Source organism: Artemia franciscana, chromosome 11 (genome assembly GCF_032884065.1).
Source record: "Artemia franciscana chromosome 11, ASM3288406v1, whole genome shotgun sequence".
Taxonomy (NCBI): Eukaryota; Metazoa; Arthropoda; class Branchiopoda; order Anostraca; family Artemiidae; genus Artemia; species Artemia franciscana.
Genome location: NC_088873.1, coordinates 7,629,080 through 7,647,510, shown reverse-complemented (window position 1 = coordinate 7,647,510; position 18,431 = coordinate 7,629,080). Strand labels below are relative to the sequence as shown.

The following is an 18,431-nucleotide window of genomic DNA, read 5'->3' as shown; positions in this document are numbered from 1 at the left end:
TTGTAAGATTGCAAATTGTGGTTGTCATTTGCCTTTTTTAGTCATTCCATTCAAGATGCTTTGGATATTTTTTATTGTGATAAATTGTCTTAATGCTCTGAAAAGCGATAAATGTTTCAATTGCATAGGATAGGAAAATTTCAGTAGGCTCATCAATTTAAAGTCCTAAATTAGCCAGGAAAGTTTTTTTTTCACAAAAAAATCACCACCTTCTTTGAACTCCCTTATATAGCCCTGTTTTTGGCCCCCTTGAGCCAGAATCCAGTTCCTGATTGTCATTTACACTAAATTTCACTTTTTCTGTTATTCATTTCTTGTCAATATTACTAAGGGGTCATAGTTAAGAACTAGAGAAGTCATTGTTAAATAACATGTGCTTATGTATAGATAGGTTTTCGCTACTTATTCTTCTCTGGTTATATAATGCTTGATGTGTTATAAGCCAAGAGAAGGACCTGTAGACCTATAGAAGAAAACCTGTTAAAAACGATGATTCTTTGTAATTTACATAATTATTATAACTAACACATTCAACATGCAGCCCTGCTCTACTTTAGCCCCAACCCTCCTAATATGGATATCTATAGCTGAAATTACATATTTTCTATTGATTCTGCCAATCTATCCCCCAACCCTAATACCTGTTAATTGAAGCAACTGTGGCGAAACAAGAACTGGAAAAACAAGTAAAAGGTGGCAGAAAACATCTTGGGCTATATATTTGCCAATTAGGCATGTTAGGGGTAAATCTTTTGTTGTTCATATTTTGACTTACAAATGAAGTGAATATACCACTTGATGCCTTTTTGTATGTTCTTTACAAATTTAATAATTGCTTATATTCCTAGTTCAAGCTTAAGCACTTTTTGACCTTACTTAACCTAACAAATTTTGGTAGTGAAAAACATACATTATTTTGTCGAAAATGACCAAAAACACATACTTTAATTGAAAATTTAGCATCAAAGAAGAAGAAAAACAGCATAATATTGTAAAATTTATTAATCCAACTTAATTATAGAAAATCAGTGCTCATAGATTATACAACATTTAAAAAATGGATTAATGATGAAACAGTAAGTTTGAGACCAATGTTTTAAGCTTTTTTATACCCAAAAACTATTTGGGTATATTTTGGTCATTTTCAAGAGCTCAAAAACTTGCAATTGAAGCACTTATAATGTTTGTAAAGAACATAAAAAAGGCATCAAGGGGTATGTTCACTTTATTTGTAAATAAGAATATGAACAACAAAAAATTTACCAATTATTAGTATAGCTGCATGATTTTCCCCTGGGTATGTAGGCTAAGTGGAAGGTCACTTATACCTGATCCTGTCCCTACTGTTTTACTTGGTTGAAAAAAATCCAAAGAAAGTTCCCATTGTAAAAGATAAGAAACCAAAAGTGAGATTGAATTTGTCATAGCTTAGAGGTTTGCCCCTTCAGTCTGTTTAAAGAAAACAGATTCATAACTGAAGCTTTGTTCATTTCAATCTTAGGGATGATCTACATTTGTTACACTTCATTAAATGGTTTAAAGGGATACTTTTATTTATTTGTCTTGTTTGTTTTCTACATGATTTTTTTAATCTTTACATTGATATACATTTCTTACAAATTAATTAGTCATACCACAGTTCCATTTGCAAACTTTGACCTACTTTGTAACCCTGGTCTCAAAATTGCATATAAATTTATTGAAGCTAGGAAACATAGAACTCCTCTCTGTTTAAAAGAAAATGGATGGACATAAGTAGGTTTTAATACACTAAATTCCTATGGCCATGGCAATTAAAACAAAACAATGAAGAACAACTTTAAAATGCTTGACATTACATAAATATAACATTCACAAAGAAAAACCATTCACAAAATTTTACTTTTGTGCTCAGTTGCCAACCTGAGCAATTGCCCTAAATTTTTAAACCTTGCAACGCATTCACCAGCCACCTCTTATGGCCTACACTCTTGTCTGTACATCAACAATTCATTGAAAAGGAAGGACCACCTTACTGGCATTTCTTCCTTTGTACTTATATTTAATGGGTTTAAAAGAAAGCTTCTATGGCTAAGTCAGAAGCCCAGTAAAGGACCAGGTGGTCCTTTAGCCAGGAAGTGCAATAGGAAGCTAGGGGCCAGTCATCCTATGCTGCTGCATGCCCTTCCTGCTTACTGACCCCAGATTTCTCTAGGTAACCTGTTAAGTTTGGGCCAATTCTGGTTTAACTTACAGAGTCACATTACTGACCTTTGTCCCAAACCAAATAAACTGCAAATGCCAGGAATTAAACCTGTGCCCTTTGGATAAAGGATTCTCAACCTAGAGTGCCAGCCACTTAGGAAGGAACACAAATGTCACCAGAGAACAAAAATTATTTGGAAAAAGAAAATATTGAAAAAAAAAAACAACTCAAGTCATAGTTGCTCCCATTTTTCACTGCTACCCCATGAACAATATGTATTTTACTAAGACAAATAAATTTTAAGACAGGTATCAACAAAACTCCATCAGGGATTTTATTTACTTAAGATATAATCAGCATAATGAATGCTTAGTTTTGTGATATTCTAGTCTTGCAGTAATAAAAAAGAAAAATTACATGTTCTATTTGTTTTCCACCAGCCCATTTGAGAAAAATCATTTGTGACAAAAATATACCCATGGTTGGCTCAGAATCTCTCTAAAATGCTTTAAACAGAAGGAATTTTAAAAACAATTATACTGATCAGCAAGAAGAATATGAACATAACTCTCTAAACTTGGTACTTTTTAAGAAAATTTTTAGCAAAGCAAATGCAAAACTTTAATGATGTCCTATATCATCTAAAAAAATACATTAAATGTGTCAGATGTATTTTGATATAAGATGTCTCAAAGACTTTTAGTTGAATCTATGAAATGAAGGGCCAGGTATTCCTTTACATTTTATACAACATGTAAAAAGAAAAACAGTTCAAATTTTTTCACAAAAGAAGAAGCTTGATGTAAAAAAATAAATGAATTTTAACAGAAAGCAACTGACATCAATGAAATCAAATAAAACAAAAATTCATGGAGAATAAATAATATAAGCCATATATTTAACCTATAGTGAGGTGGCATAAAAGATTATTTCTAAAATTAGAAAAAACCAGTGTTACGGCTTAAATTTCTGCTCAATCAACAGGAATTGTCTTTTCAGAACTAAGACCAGAGAAAAAGAAACTGATAAGCAAAAAATAAGGCACCCAAAAATTTCAGGACCCTCTAGGGGGAAAAGAAGTAGGTACTTCAAAATACCTTCCTGGGACATACTTTTGCCTGTAGACATATCCCTGAAATTTCATTTTCCTAGCTTAATCTCTTTCAAAGATGGCCAAAAGTAGCTAAGGTAAAATTTTACCCTACTTTACCTTAAAAAATCCAGTTCAAATAGTAATAAAAAACCAGTTTAAATCTCAACAATTATAGACTATATAAAAGCCTATAGCTATTGGCCTAATCATTCTAAATTTTTTTCAACTAAAAATTATAGAATGGTTTAGAAACTAGGCCTGTTTAATATAGTAATATTTGACTAACTCACCAATGTGATAATTGCCTTCCTAAGAACCAAAAAACTTTTCTTCTGACTCCTTATGAAGCTTAGCCTATGCAAGACGGGCCTAGAACACCAAAAACCCTTTAGATCCTAAGGAATATGCATAAGATTACTTACAGGTCACTGAAAAGCTAAGATTATTTCCACTATTTTGATTTCCATGCTTATCCATTTAAAAAAATTTGTAACATTGACGTCACTTGTCCTTAATAATCTTTTTTTCGGGGTTCGGGGTTCCATGGACAAGTAACCCTTTAGCGTTCGAAGGTGTAATCCGAGTAACCTCTGACGTCATGTGCGTCTCATAGAACGCTTGGATTACTCAGAGTAAAAAAACACCGGGTTAGAAACACTGATATTATTAATATTAGAAGAAATATAGAAAGAATTAGAGGAAATAGAAGAATTTATTTTCTGTCCCAAGTTGAGAGGCTTACAAATTAATTTAATTTAAAAATAGGTACTTGTCAGATTATTTATATATTCAAATTATATTATTTATATAATCGGTAAAATTCTAGTTAATAGACTTCTTGCTATCTCAGAAAGGATTTTGGTTAGGAAAAATGAAACTGTCAGGGATGGGTCTACAGGCTAAAGTATGTTGCAGGAAGGTATTTTTAAGTACCTACCTCCACTCCTTCTCCCTCTAGAGGGTCCTGACCTTAGATGACCCTCAAAAATATGTGGTTTATAGAATTGAAACCTTGCAAAATAGATCTTCTGCTTAGATAAGGTATATCAAAATTGTTTTCAGGTTCACAACTTTGCTCAATCCCAATTTATAAGGTTTTGAAGATATGCAAATGCATGTCCTAAATTAAAAAAAAAATATTGATATGGCTCAGAATTCCACTCAAATACAGGAATTGTATTTTCAGAATTAAAGGCAGATAAAAAGCAACTTGTAACTGAAAATTAAGGTAAAATGTTGTTTTGTCAAAATTTTGATAGGTACATACCTGTCATGTAGGTGAATTTCAGGGCTCTATAGAGAGAGAAAGAGTAGAGGTGGGTACTTTAAAATAACTTCTTGGGATATACTTTAGCCTGTAGACCCATATCTGAAAGTTTAATTTTCCTAATCCAACCCCTTTCTGAGATAACAAGAAGTCATTCAACTAGAATTTTACCATATAATCAAACTCTCAATGAATTGACTATACATGGCTTGAAATCTGCCATCCTGTAATCTCATTTACCTTCAAAAAGCACAGTCCTTTTAAACTAAGAAAGTAGACATTTAGGCCTAATGGTCACTCTAGCTTATTAGGCAAATTTGAGTTCCTGCACTTTTTGTGTTTAGTATGATGGGAAAGCAGCAAATATGCTGTTTAGCTGTTTGATAGAAATATTGGTTCTGTTCTATATGAGGGGCTGAAAAGATTTGTGTTATTTTAAAATATAGACTAGTAATAGGCTAATTTAGGGTGCTAGCCTATACATTGCTATATCAAACAGTTTGTGGTAACAAACTGTAGTAAGGAGCAACCTGGCTCAATAGTAACCAAACTCTAAAAAACGGAATTTTTATAACAATAGTTATATCAAAGAATCACATTTTAATGCTGATTTTAAATATATAAGTTTCATTAAGTTTAGACTTACCTATCAAAAGTTACAATCCTGCAAAAATTTGCCTTAATTTAGAAACTAGGGGAAAATACCCCCTAAAAGTCATAGAATCTTAACAAAAATCACACCATCAGATTCAGCATATCAGAGAACCTCATTGTAGAAGTTTCAAGCTCCTATCTACAAAAATGTGGAATTTTGTATTTTTTGGCAGAAGGCAGATCACAGATGCATGTTTATTTGTTTCTTGTTTTTTTCCCCAGGGGTGATTGTATTGACCCAGTGGTCCTAGAATCTTGTGAGAGGGCTCATTCTAACAGAAATGAAAAGTTCTAGTGCCCTTTTTCAGTGACCAAAAAATTGGATGGCACCTAGGCCCCCTCCTGCACTAATTATTTTCCCATGGTCACTGGATCAAAATTCTGAGATAGCCATTTTATTCAGTGTAGTCAAAAAACCTTATAACTATGTCTTTGGGGACAACTTACTCACCCACAGTCCCTGTGGGCAGGGCTACAAGTTGCAAATTTTTACCAGTGCTTACATATAGTAATGGTTGTTTGGAAGTGTACAGACACTTTCAGGGGGATTTTTGGTTTGGAGAGGGGGTTGAAAAGAGGGGGATATGTTAGGGGAACTTTACTTGGAGGAATTTATCATGGGGGAAGAAAATTTCCATGAAGGGAGCACAGGATTTTCTCACATTATTTAAAAAAAATAAAACAATGAAAAAATAAATATGAAAAGTTTTTTTCTACTGAAAGTGAGGAGCAGTATTAAAATTTAAAATGAGCAGAAATTATGGTGCATATGAGGGGTTTACCTCCTCATAATACCTTGCTCTTCATGCAGCTCTTCATTCAAAGTATTTTTAGGAATTTCAACTATTTATTCTATGGCCTTTGTTATTCAAGGTTCATTCTTAAGGAATTGGGACAGAATTTAAGCTTTAGTGTAAAGAGAGAGGTATTGACAAGGGGTGAACTCCCTCATATATAAAATAAAACATACAAATATAGAAGTTTGTTACATAAATTAATTTGTAAATTATGTATATTTTTTACTAATGAAAATGTAAAAAAGTTAAAAGTTCTATTTGCCTTTTTAAGTAATCAAAAAATTGGAGGGCAACTAGGCTTCCTCCCTCTCTCCTTTTTTCTCAAAATCTTCCAATTAAAACTATGAGAAAGCCATTTAAAAAACTATGAGAAAGGTAATTTTTGCATTTGGTTTTGTCTCCTTTCTTGTAGGAAGGGAGGATGACTGAAATCTTCTAATCTTTTGGAAAAGTGTTGGTCCTCCACACTTCTTTGAGAATGCCATGGAGCTGTTCAGCAGTGACCTCAGGGCATTGTTTGTATAGTTCTGGCGGGAGACTGTCTTCACCTGGGGCTTTGTGGTTTTTTAGGGTCTTGATTGCTTTTAGTATTTTGGCTCTGGTTGGTGTATCCAGCTAGATATCAAAAAATACAAATGACTCATTAGATGGTGATCATCATGCTTTGGCTATTTTCCTTGATGTTGCTAAAGCGTTTGACACTGTAAATCATTCTTTGCCTCTTATGAAACTTAAGTCTTATGGATTTTCATCACAAACTGTTTTTTTTTTTGCATCTTATCTTTCTGGGAGACATCTAGAATGTATTGATAAATCCCATGATCTTTGTTCAGATACTTTTCAGATTAATTATGGAATACCTCAGGGCTATGTCCTTGGGCCTGATTTATTCCTTCTTTTATAAATGATTTACCAGATGTTTTGCCTCATTGTAAAATTATTATGTTTGCTGATGATGTAGTAATTTTTTCCTCTCACCAGGACTTAGCAGTTCTTTTCCATAACCTTGAATGCACGTTACAAGGTGTATCTTTTTGGTACTCAAGGAATTTACTAGTTCTTAATGAGAAATGCCAATATATGTTGTTTTTGTTAACCGGTTCAGTTGCAAAATGGGTGTAAGCCATTTTTGGTTATATGTATTTGTGTCCTAGTTGTGTTTTTTTTGGATACTATATTACTACCAATTGGCATCAGGTTCAACAAATTCAAAACAAATATGACAACATTTATCAGAAATTGTTTGTTTAGAATTTTGTGTATCAAATTTTCTAGCTTTGATCAAGTGACACTATGGAATTTTGAACAAATTCACTTCAATTGCCAATTTTGGTTGAAAATCGTTTTTAGTTTATTAATACATTATTTCTTTGAAGTAAAATCGGCTTCCTGTTAATATTTTGGATGGAAGTTTCATTGTTCTTATACAGTTCTTTAAAACATGACTTGTTTTGCTACTGTGATACTATTTATCATGTGATTTTAGCAATTGTGGTGCTTATCACGCAGTCTGACAAAAGACAAATAGAAGCAAAAAAGTTTCCCAAAACCCAGGATCAAACAAAGGACCTTTAGATCTTCATTCTAACGCTCTCCCAACTGAGCTATTTTGGCTTATTATAAATTATCTTTCAGATACGTTCTGATGCAAATTATTAATGATAAAAACAAATCAACCAATCATGGCTTAATTTCGAAGTTTTACTGCCTTGAGGCTTTATTTTTAGGATGATTCAGTATTATTTTCATGAGTAGGAAGGGGGTTGGTATATTTAACTATGTAAAGGTGTTTTTTACTGATTACTGTCCCTAAATAATCAAAATTAAGCATTTTTAGTGTTCAGAGTACCAGAATGTCTAGGGGGTTAAATTAAGGTTTGGTTTTTGCAAAGTCAAATCAAGTTTTGCACGAATCTCCAAATGGATCACGCTGCAATATTTTCGAAAAACCAACAAAATATGTCCGGAGGATGACTGATGTCTTTCTATCTTTTGGAAAAGTGTTGGTCCTCCACACTTTTTCAAGAATGCCATGGAGCTGTTCAGTAGTGACCTCAGGGCATTGTTTGTATAGTTCTGGGGGGAGGCCGTCTTCACCTGGGGCTTTGTGGTTTTTTAGGGTCTTGATCACTTTTTGTATTTTGGCTCTGGTTGGTGTATCCAGCTCAATATCATAAAATACAAATGACTCATTAGATGGTGATCCTCATGCTTTGGCTATTTTCCTTGATGTTGCTAAAGCATTTGACACTGTAAATCATTCTTTGCTTCTTATGAAACTTAAGTCGTATGGATTTTCATCACAAACTGTTAATTTTTTTTTGCATCTTATCTTTCTGGAGACAACTAGAATGTATTGATAAATCCCAGGGTCTTCGTTCAGATACTTTCCAGATTAATTATGGGATACCTCAGGGCTCTGTCCTTGGGCCTGTTTTAGTTCTTCTTTTTATAAATGATTTACAGGATGTTTTGCCTTGTTGTAAAATTATTATGTTTGCTGATGATGTAGTAATTTTTTCTTCTCACACTTAGCAGTTCTTTTCCATAACCTTGAATGCACGTTGCAAGGTGTATCTTTTTGGTACTCAAGGAATTTACTAGCTCTTGATGAGAAAAAATGCCAATATATGTTGTTTTCGCAAACTGCTTTGGTTGCGAAATGGATGTAAGCCATTTTTGGTTATATGTATCTGTGTCCTAGTTGGGTTTTTTTTTCAGATACTATATTACTGCCAATTGGCAAAATCAGGTTCAACAAATTCAAAAATAATACAACAAAATTTATCAGAAATTGTTTGTTTAGAATTTTGTGTATCAAATTTTCTAGCTTTGATCAAATGACTCTATGGAATTTTCAACAAATTCACTTCAATTGCCAATTTTGGTTGAAAACCGTTTTTGGTTTATTGATACATTATTTCTTTGAAGTGAAATCAGCTTCCTATTAATATTTCAGATGGAAGTTTCATTGTTCTTATTTAGTTCTTTAAAATGTGACTTATTTTGCTACTGTGATACTATTTATTATGTTATTTTAGCAATGTTGGTGCTTATCACAAAGTATGACAAAAGACAAAAAGAAGCAGAAAAATTTGCCGAAAACCTGGGATCGAACCAGGGACCTTTAAGAACTTCAGTCTAATGCTCTCCCAATGAGCTCTTTTGGCTTATCATAAATTATTTTTCAAATACGTTCTGATGAAAATAATCTATGTATATAAAAATAAGTTGTATGTATGTTATGTCTGTTACACCATATTATATCTTCTATATATATATATAGATATATATATATATATATATATATATAGATATATATATATATATATATATATATATATATATATATATATATATATATATATATATATATATATATATATATATATATATAAATGTAAAATATATTTTTGTGTTGAGGCTTTTCATATGACATCTGAAAAATAAAGTAGAAAAAGAAAACTGAAACTAAAAATGTAAAAACTGGGAATTGCATAAATATTTCAATATATTTTGACAATACAATAAAGTAATTCGAAAACCTTAAAACAGATACTTAAAATCTTGAGGTTTATTATAAATTGTTGAGCTTTAGCGTGCTTGGCACGTGAAGATTTTTCCAACTGTCAATGTTAGAATGAACATTGACGAATTGAAAAACATTGAAAAAGATAGAATGTTACCAATTCCTACAATGGCAGAAGAAACAGCCGAGGAAGCTGCTCAAAGAGTTAATGCCAAAAGGCTTGTGGCTAAAGAGTGCAAAACCGCGCAGTTAGATGAAGATCAACCTGGACAGCGAGAGTCAAAATGTATCAAAACTGAAAATGATAGCGATGATGATTGAGCCTTTATTTTTCGGAGGATACAGTATTATTTTCGTGAGTAAGAAGGGGGTTGGTATATTTAACTATGTAAAGGTGTTTTTTTTACTGATTACTGTCCTTAAATAATCAAAATTAAGCATTTTTAGTGTTCAGAGTACTAGAATGTCTAGGGGGTTAAATTAAGGTTTGGTTTTCGCGAAGTCAAATTTCAAGTTTCGCACGAAGCTGCAAATGGATCACGCTGCAATGTTTTCGAGAAACCAACAAAACTATGTCCAGTGTAGATATCATGCACCAGGTGAAATTGATGGTAAAATCCCAGTTAATTGATTTAACTAGGTTTTTGCGATATTTCAGAATATCGCAAATTCTGAAAGGTTGTACCTTTCAAACTGCTGGATAATGAGGCGAAAGGCGAAAATATTATCAGTACAGCCTCTACCTGGTCGAAAGCCGGTTTGATTTTCTTGAGTTCTTTCCGCCCTTGCCCCTTTGAAGCAGTTCAAGAGTATGATCCCGAATATTTTAACTGCAACGTCTATGAGACTTATTCCGCGGTAATTTTTGTATTCGGTTTTGTCTCCTTTCTTGTAGAAAGGGAGGATGACTGAAATCTTCCAATCTTTTGGAAAAGTGTTGGTCCTCCACACTTCTTCGAGAATGCCATGGAGCTGTTCAGCAGTGACCTCAGGGCATTGTTTGTATAGTTCCGGCGGGAGGCCGTCTTCACCTGGGGCTTTGTGGTTTTTTAGGGTCTTGATCGCTTTTAGTATTTCGGCTCTGGTCGGTGTATCCAGCTCGATATCGTAATTTACAAATGACTCATTAGATGGTGATCATGATGCTAAGGTTATTTTCCTTGATGTCGCTAAAGCGTTTGACACTGTAAATCATTCTTTGCTTCTTATGAAACTTAAGTCTTATGGATTTTCATCACAAACTATTAATTTTTTTGCATCTTATCTTTCTGGGATACGACTAGAATGTATCGATAAATCCCGTGATCGTCGTTCAGATACTTTCCAGATTAATTATGGAATAAATCAGGGCTCAGTCCTTGGGCCTGTTTTATTTCTTCTTTTTATAAATGATTTACCGGATTTTTTGCCTCGTTTTAAAATTATTATGTTTGCTGATGATGTAGTAATTTTTTCCTCTCACCGGGACTTAGCAGTTCTTTTCCATAACCTTGAATGCACGTTACAAGGTGTATCTTTTTGGTACTCAAGGAATTTACTAGCTCTTAATGAGAAATGGCAATATATGTTGTTTTCGCAAACCGGTTCGGTCGCGAAATGGGTGTAAGCCATTTTTGGTTATATGTATTTGTGTCCTAGTTGTGTTTTTTCGGATACTATATTGCTGCCAATTGGCATCAGGTACAACAAATTCAAAAAAATACAACAATATTTATCAGAAATTGTTTGTTTAGAATTTTGTGTATCAAATTTTCTAGCTTTGATCAAACGACACTATGGAATTTTGAACAAATTCACTTCAGTTGCCAATTTGGGTTGAAAACCGTTTTTGGTTTATTAATACATTATTTCTTTGAAGTGAAATCGGCTTCCTATTAATATTTCGGATTGAAGTTTCATTGTGCTTATACGGTTCTTTAAAATATGACTTATTTTGCTACTGTGATACTATTTATTATGTGATTTTAGCAATTGTGGTGCTTATCACAAAGTCTGACAAAAGACAAATAGAAGTAGAAAATTTTCCCGAAACCCAAGGTCAAACCAAGGACCTTTAGATCTTCATTCTAACGCTCCCCCAACCGAGCTATTTCGGCTTATTATAAATTATCTTTCAAATACGTTCTGATGAAAATAATTAATTATAAAAACAAATCAACCAATCGTGGCTTAAATTTCGAAGTTTTACTGCCTTGAGGCTTTATTTTTAGGATGATTCAGTATTATTTTCGTGAGTAGGAAGGGGTTTGGTATATTTAACTATGTAAAGTTGTTTTTTACTGATTATTGTCCCTAAATAATCAATATTAAGCATTTTTAGTGTTCAGAGTACCAAAATGTCTAGGGGGTTTAATTAAGATTTGGCTTTCGCGAAGTCAAATCAAGTTTTACACGAATCTGCAAATGGATCACGCTGCAATATTTTCGAAAAACCAACAAAATATTTCTGGAGGATGACTGATGTCTTCCCATCTTTTGGAAAAGTGTTGGTCCTCCACACTTCTTCGAGAATGCCATGGAGCTGTTCAGCAGTGACCTCAGGGCATTGTTTGTATAGTTCTGAGGGGAGGCCGTCTTCACCTGGGGCTTTGTGGTTTTTTAGGGTCTTGATCGCTTTTAGTATTTCGGCTCTGGTTGGTGTATCTAGCTCGATATCGTAAAATACAAATGACTCATTAGATGTTGATCCTCATGCTTTGGCTATTTTCCTTGATGTCGCTAAAGCGTTTGACACTGTAAATCATTCTTTGCTTCTTATGAAACTTAAGTCTTATGCATTTTCATCACAAACTGTTAATTTTTTTGCATCTTATCTTTCTGGAAGACGACTAGAATGTATCGAAAATTCCCGTGGTCTTCGTTCAGATACTTTCCAGATTAATTATGGAATACCTCAGGGCCTTGGGCCTGTTTCATTTCTTCTTTTTATAAATGATTTACCGGATTTTTTGCCTCTTTGTAAAATTATTATGTTTGCTGATGATATAGTAATTTTTTCCTCTCACCAGGACTTAGTAGTTCTTTTCCTTAACCTTGAATGCACGTTACAAGGTGTATCTTTTTGGTAATCAAGGAATTTACTAGCTCTTGATGAGAAAAAATGCCAATATATGTTGTTTTCGCAAACTGGTTCAGTCGCGAAATGGATATAAGCCATTTTTGGTTATATGTATTTGTGTCCTAGTTGTTTTTTTTTCAGATATTATATTACTGCCAATTGGCAAAATCAGGTTCAACAAATTCAAAAATAATACGACAACATTTATCAGAAATTGTTTGTTTAGAATTTTGTGTATCAAATTTTCTAGCTTTGATCAAATGACACTATGGAATTTTGAACAAATTCACTTCAATTGCCCATTTGGTTGAAAACCGTTTTTGGGTTCTTGATACATTATTTCTTTGAAGTGAAATTGGCTTCCTATTAATATTTCAGATGGAAGTTTCATTGTTTTAATACAGTTGTTTAAAATGTGACTTATTTTGCTACTGTGATACTATTTATTATGTGATTTTAGCAATGTTGGTGCTTATCACAAAGTCTGACAAAAGACAGAAAGAAGCAGAAAAATTTGCCGAAACCTGGGATCGAACCAGGAACCTTTAGAACTTCGGTCTAACGCTCTCCCAATGAGCTCTTTCGGCTTATCATAAATTATCTTTCAAATACGTTCTGATGAAAATAATCTATATATATATAAATAAGTTGTACGTCTGTTATGTCTGTTACGCCAGATTATATCTTCTATATATATAAAAATAAGTTGTATGTATTTTTCTGTTGAGGGTTTGCATATGACGTCTGAAAAATAAAGAAGAAAAAGAAAACTGAAACTAAAAATGTTGTCTAAGAATTGCAGAAATATTTCAATATATTTTGACAAGAGATTAAAGTAATTCGAAAACCTTAGAACAGATACTTAAAATTTTGAGGTTTATTATAAATTGTTGAGCTTTAGCATGCTTGGCACGTGAAGATTTTTCAGCATTCGGTTTTGTCTCCTTTCTTGTAGAAAGGGAGGATGACTGAAATCTTCCAATCTTTCGGAAAAGTGTTGGTCCTCCACACTTCTTCAAGACTGCCATGGAGCTGTTCAGCAGTGACCTCAGGGCATTGTTTGTATAGTTCCGGCGGGAGGCCGTCTTCACCTGGGGCTTTGTGGTTTTTAGGGTCTTGATCGCTTTTAGTATTTCGGCTCTGGTCGGTGTATCCAGCTCGATATCGTAAAATACAAATGATTCATTAGATGGTGATCATCATGCTTTGGCTATTTTCCTTGATGTCACTAAAGCGTTTGACACTGTAAATCATTCTTTGCTTCTTATTAAACTTAAGTCTTATGGATTTTCATCACAAACTGTTAATTTTTTTGCATCTTATCTTTCTTGGAGACGACTAGAATGTATCGATAAATCCCGTGGTCTTCGTTCAGATACTTTCCGGATTAATTATGGAATACCTCAGGGCTCTGTCCTTGGGCCTGTTTTATTTCTTCTTTTTATAAATGATTTACCGGATTTTTTGCCTCTTTGTAAAATTATTATGTTCGCTGATGATGTAGTAATTTTTTCCTCTCACCGGGACTTAACAGTTCTTTTCCATAACCTTGAATGCACGTAACAAGGTGTATCTTTTTGGTACTCAAGGAATTTACTAGCTCTTGATGAGAAAAAATGCCAATATATGTTGTTTTCGCAAACTTGTTCGGTCGCGAAATGGATGTAAGCCATTTTTGGTTATATGTATCTGTGTCCTAGTTGGGTTTTTTTTTTCAGATACTATATTACTGCCAATTGGCAAAATCAGGTTCAACAAATTCAAAAATAATACAACAAAATTTATCAGAAATTGTTTGTTTAGAATTTTGTGTATCAAATTTTCTAGCTTTGATCAAATGACTCTATGGAATTTTCAACAAATTCACTTCAATTGCCAATTTTGGTTGAAAACCGTTTTTGGTTTATTGATACATTATTTCTTTGAAGTGAAATCAGCTTCCTATTAATATTTCAGATGGAAGTTTCATTGTTCTTATTTAGTTCTTTAAAATGTGACTTATTTTGCTACTGTGATACTATTTATTATGTTATTTTAGCAATGTTGGTGCTTATCACAAAGTCTGACAAAAGACAAAAAGAAGCAGAAAAATTTGCCGAAAACCTGGGATCGAACCAGGGACCTTTAAGAACTTCAGTCTAATGCTCTCCCAATGAGCTCTTTTGGCTTATCATAAATTATTTTTCAAATACGTTCTGATGAAAATAATCTATGTATATAAAAATAAGTTGTATGTATGTTATGTCTGTTACACCATATTATATCTTCTATATATATATATATAGATATATATATATATATATATATATATATATATATATATATATATATATATATATATATATATATATATATATATATATATATATATATATATATATATATAAATGTAAAATATATTTTTGTGTTGAGGCTTTTCATATGACATCTGAAAAATAAAGTAGAAAAAGAAAACTGAAACTAAAAATGTAAAAACTGGGAATTGCATAAATATTTCAATATATTTTGACAATACAATAAAGTAATTCGAAAACCTTAAAACAGATACTTAAAATCTTGAGGTTTATTATAAATTGTTGAGCTTTAGCGTGCTTGGCACGTGAAGATTTTTCCAACTGTCAATGTTAGAATGAACATTGACAAATTGAAAAACATTGAAAAAGATAGAATGTTACCAATTCCTACAATGGCAGAAGAAACAGCCGAGGAAGCTGCTCAAAGAGTTAATGCCAAAAGGCTTGTGGCTAAAGAGTGCAAAACCGCGCAGTTAGATGAAGATCAACCTGGACAGCGAGAGTCAAAATGTATCAAAACTGAAAATGATAGCGATGATGATTGAGCCTTTATTTTTAGGAGGATACAGTATTATTTTCGTGAGTAAGAAGGGGGTTGGTATATTTAACTATGTAAAGGTGTTTTTTTTACTGATTACTGTCCTTAAATAATCAAAATTAAGCATTTTTAGTGTTCAGAGTACTAGAATGTCTAGGGGGTTAAATTAAGGTTTGGTTTTCGCGAAGTCAAATTTCAAGTTTCGCACGAAGCTGCAAATGGATCACGCTGCAATGTTTTCGAGAAACCAACAAAACTATGTCCAGTGTAGATATCATGCACCAGGTGAAATTGATGGTAAAATCCTAGTTAATTGATTTAACTAGGTTTTTGCGATATTTCAGAATATCACAAATTCTGAAAGGTTGTACCTTTCAAACTGCTGGATAATGAGGCGAAAGGCGAAAATATTATCAGTACAGCCTCTACCTGGTCGAAAGCCGGCTTGATTTTCTTGAGTTCTTTCCGCCCTTGCCCCTTTGAAGCAGTTCAAGAGTATGATCCCGAATATTTTAACTGCAACGTCTATGAGACTTATTCCGCGGTAATTTTTGTATTCGGTTTTGTCTCCTTTCTTGTAGAAAGGGAGGATGACTGAAATCTTCCAATCTTTTGGAAAAGTGTTGGTCCTCCACACTTCTTCGAGAATGCCATGGAGCTGTTCAGCAGTGACCTCAGGGCATTGTTTGTATAGTTCCGGCGGGAGGCCGTCTTCACCTGGGGCTTTGTGGTTTTTTAGGGTCTTGATCGCTTTTAGTATTTCGGCTCTGGTCGGTGTATCCAGCTCGATATCGTAAAATACAAATGACTCATTAGATGGTGATCATGATGCTAAGGCTATTTTCCTTGATGTCGCTAAAGCGTTTGACACTGTAAATCATTCTTTGTTTCTTATGAAACTTAAGTCTTATGGATTTTCATCACAAACTGTTAATTTTTTTGCATCTTATCTTTCTGGGAGACGACTAGAATGTATCGATAAATCCCGTGATCGTCGTTCAGATACTTTCCAGATTAATTATGGAATAAATCAGGGCTCAGTCCTTGGGCCTGTTTTATTTCTTCTTTTTATAAATGATTTACCGGATTTTTTGCCTCGTTTTAAAATTATTATGTTTGCTGATGATGTAGTAATTTTTTCCTCTCACCGGGACTTAGCAGTTCTTTTCCATAACCTTGAATGCACGTTACAAGGTGTATCTTTTTGGTACTCAAGGAATTTACTAGCTCTTAATGAGAAATGGCAATATATGTTGTTTTTGCAAACCGGTTCGGTCGCGAAATGGGTGTAAGCCATTTTTGGTTATATGTATTTGTGTCCTAGTTGTGTTTTTTCGGATACTATATTGCTGCCAATTGGCATCAGGTACAACAAATTCAAAAAAATACAACAATATTTATCAGAAATTGTTTGTTTAGAATTTTGTGTATCAAATTTTCTAGCTTTGATCAAACGACACTATGGAATTTTGAACAAATTCACTTCAGTTGCCAATTTGGGTTGAAAACCGTTTTTGGTTTATTAATACATTATTTCTTTGAAGTGAAATCGGCTTCCTATTAATATTTCGGATTGAAGTTTCATTGTGCTTATACGGTTCTTTAAAATATGACTTATTTTGCTACTGTGATACTATTTATTATGTGATTTTAGCAATTGTGGTGCTTATCACAAAGTCTGACAAAAGACAAATAGAAGTAGAAAATTTTCCCGAAACCCAAGGTCGAACCAAGGACCTTTAGATCTTCATTCTAACGCTCCCCCAACCGAGCTATTTCGGCTTATTATAAATTATCTTTCAAATACGTTCTGATGAAAATAATTAATTATAAAAACAAATCAACCAATCGTGGCTTAAATTTCGAAGTTTTACTGCCTTGAGGCTTTATTTTTAGGATGATTCAGTATTATTTTCGTGAGTAGGAAGGGATTTGGTATATTTAACTATGTAAAGTTGTTTTTTACTGATTATTGTCCCTAAATAATCAATATTAAGCATTTTTAGTGTTCAGAGTACCAAAATGTCTAGGGGGTTTAATTAAGATTTGGCTTTCGCGAAGTCAAATCAAGTTTTACACGAATCTGCAAATGGATCACGCTGCAATATTTTCGAAAAACCAACAAAATATTTCTGGAGGATGACTGATGTCTTCCCATCTTTTGGAAAAGTGTTGGTCCTCCACACTTCTTCGAGAATGCCATGGAGCTGTTCAGCAGTGACCTCAGGGCATTGTTTGTATAGTTCTGAGGGGAGGCCGTCTTCACCTGGGGCTTTGTGGTTTTTTAGGGTCTTGATCGCTTTTAGTATTTCGGCTCTGGTTGGTGTATCTAGCTCGATATCGTAAAATACAAATGACTCATTAGATGTTGATCCTAATGCTTTGGCTATTTTCCTTGATGTCGCTAAAGCGTTTGACACTGTAAATCATTCTTTGCTTCTTATGAAACTTAAGTCTTATGCATTTTCATCACAAACTGTTAATTTTTTTGCATCTTATCTTTCTGGCAGACGACTAGAATGTATCGAAAATTCCCGTGGTCTTCGTTCAGATACTTTCCAGATTAATTATGGAATACCTCAGGGCCTTGGGCCTGTTTCATTTCTTCTTTTTATAAATGATTTACCGGATTTTTTGCCTCTTTGTAAAATTATTATGTTTGCTGATGATATAGTAATTTTTTCCTCTCACCGGGACTTAGTAGTTCTTTTCCTTAACCTTGAATGCACGTTACAAGGTGTATCTTTTTGGTAATCAAGGAATTTACTAGCTCTTGATGAGAAAAAATGCCAATATATGTTGTTTTCGCAAACTGGTTCAGTCGCGAAATGGATATAAGCCATTTTTGGTTATATGTATTTGTGTCCTAGTTGTTTTTTTTTTCAGATATTATATTACTGCCAATTGGCAAAATCAGGTTCAACAAATTCAAAAATAATACGACAACATTTATCAGAAATTGTTTGTTTAGAATTTTGTGTATCAAATTTTCTAGCTTTGATCAAATGACACTATG

General features: G+C 33.3%; 1 protein-coding gene across 6 annotated transcripts in view; it reads left to right on the top strand.

Moving 5' to 3' along the window:
• The first annotated feature begins 3,935 nt into the window (after positions 1–3,935).
• Positions 3,936–18,431, top strand: part of LOC136032750 (zinc finger protein 570-like) — a 52,619-nt gene continuing 38,123 nt past the window's right edge. For 5 of the 6 annotated variants that reach the window (XM_065713091.1, XM_065713088.1, XM_065713089.1 and 2 more), the window contains exon 1: positions 3,936–4,043. The gene's annotated coding sequence lies outside the window, so the exon portion shown is untranslated. The remainder of the gene's footprint in view (positions 4,044–18,431) is intronic. The other variant, XM_065713086.1, reaches the window with a different exon arrangement.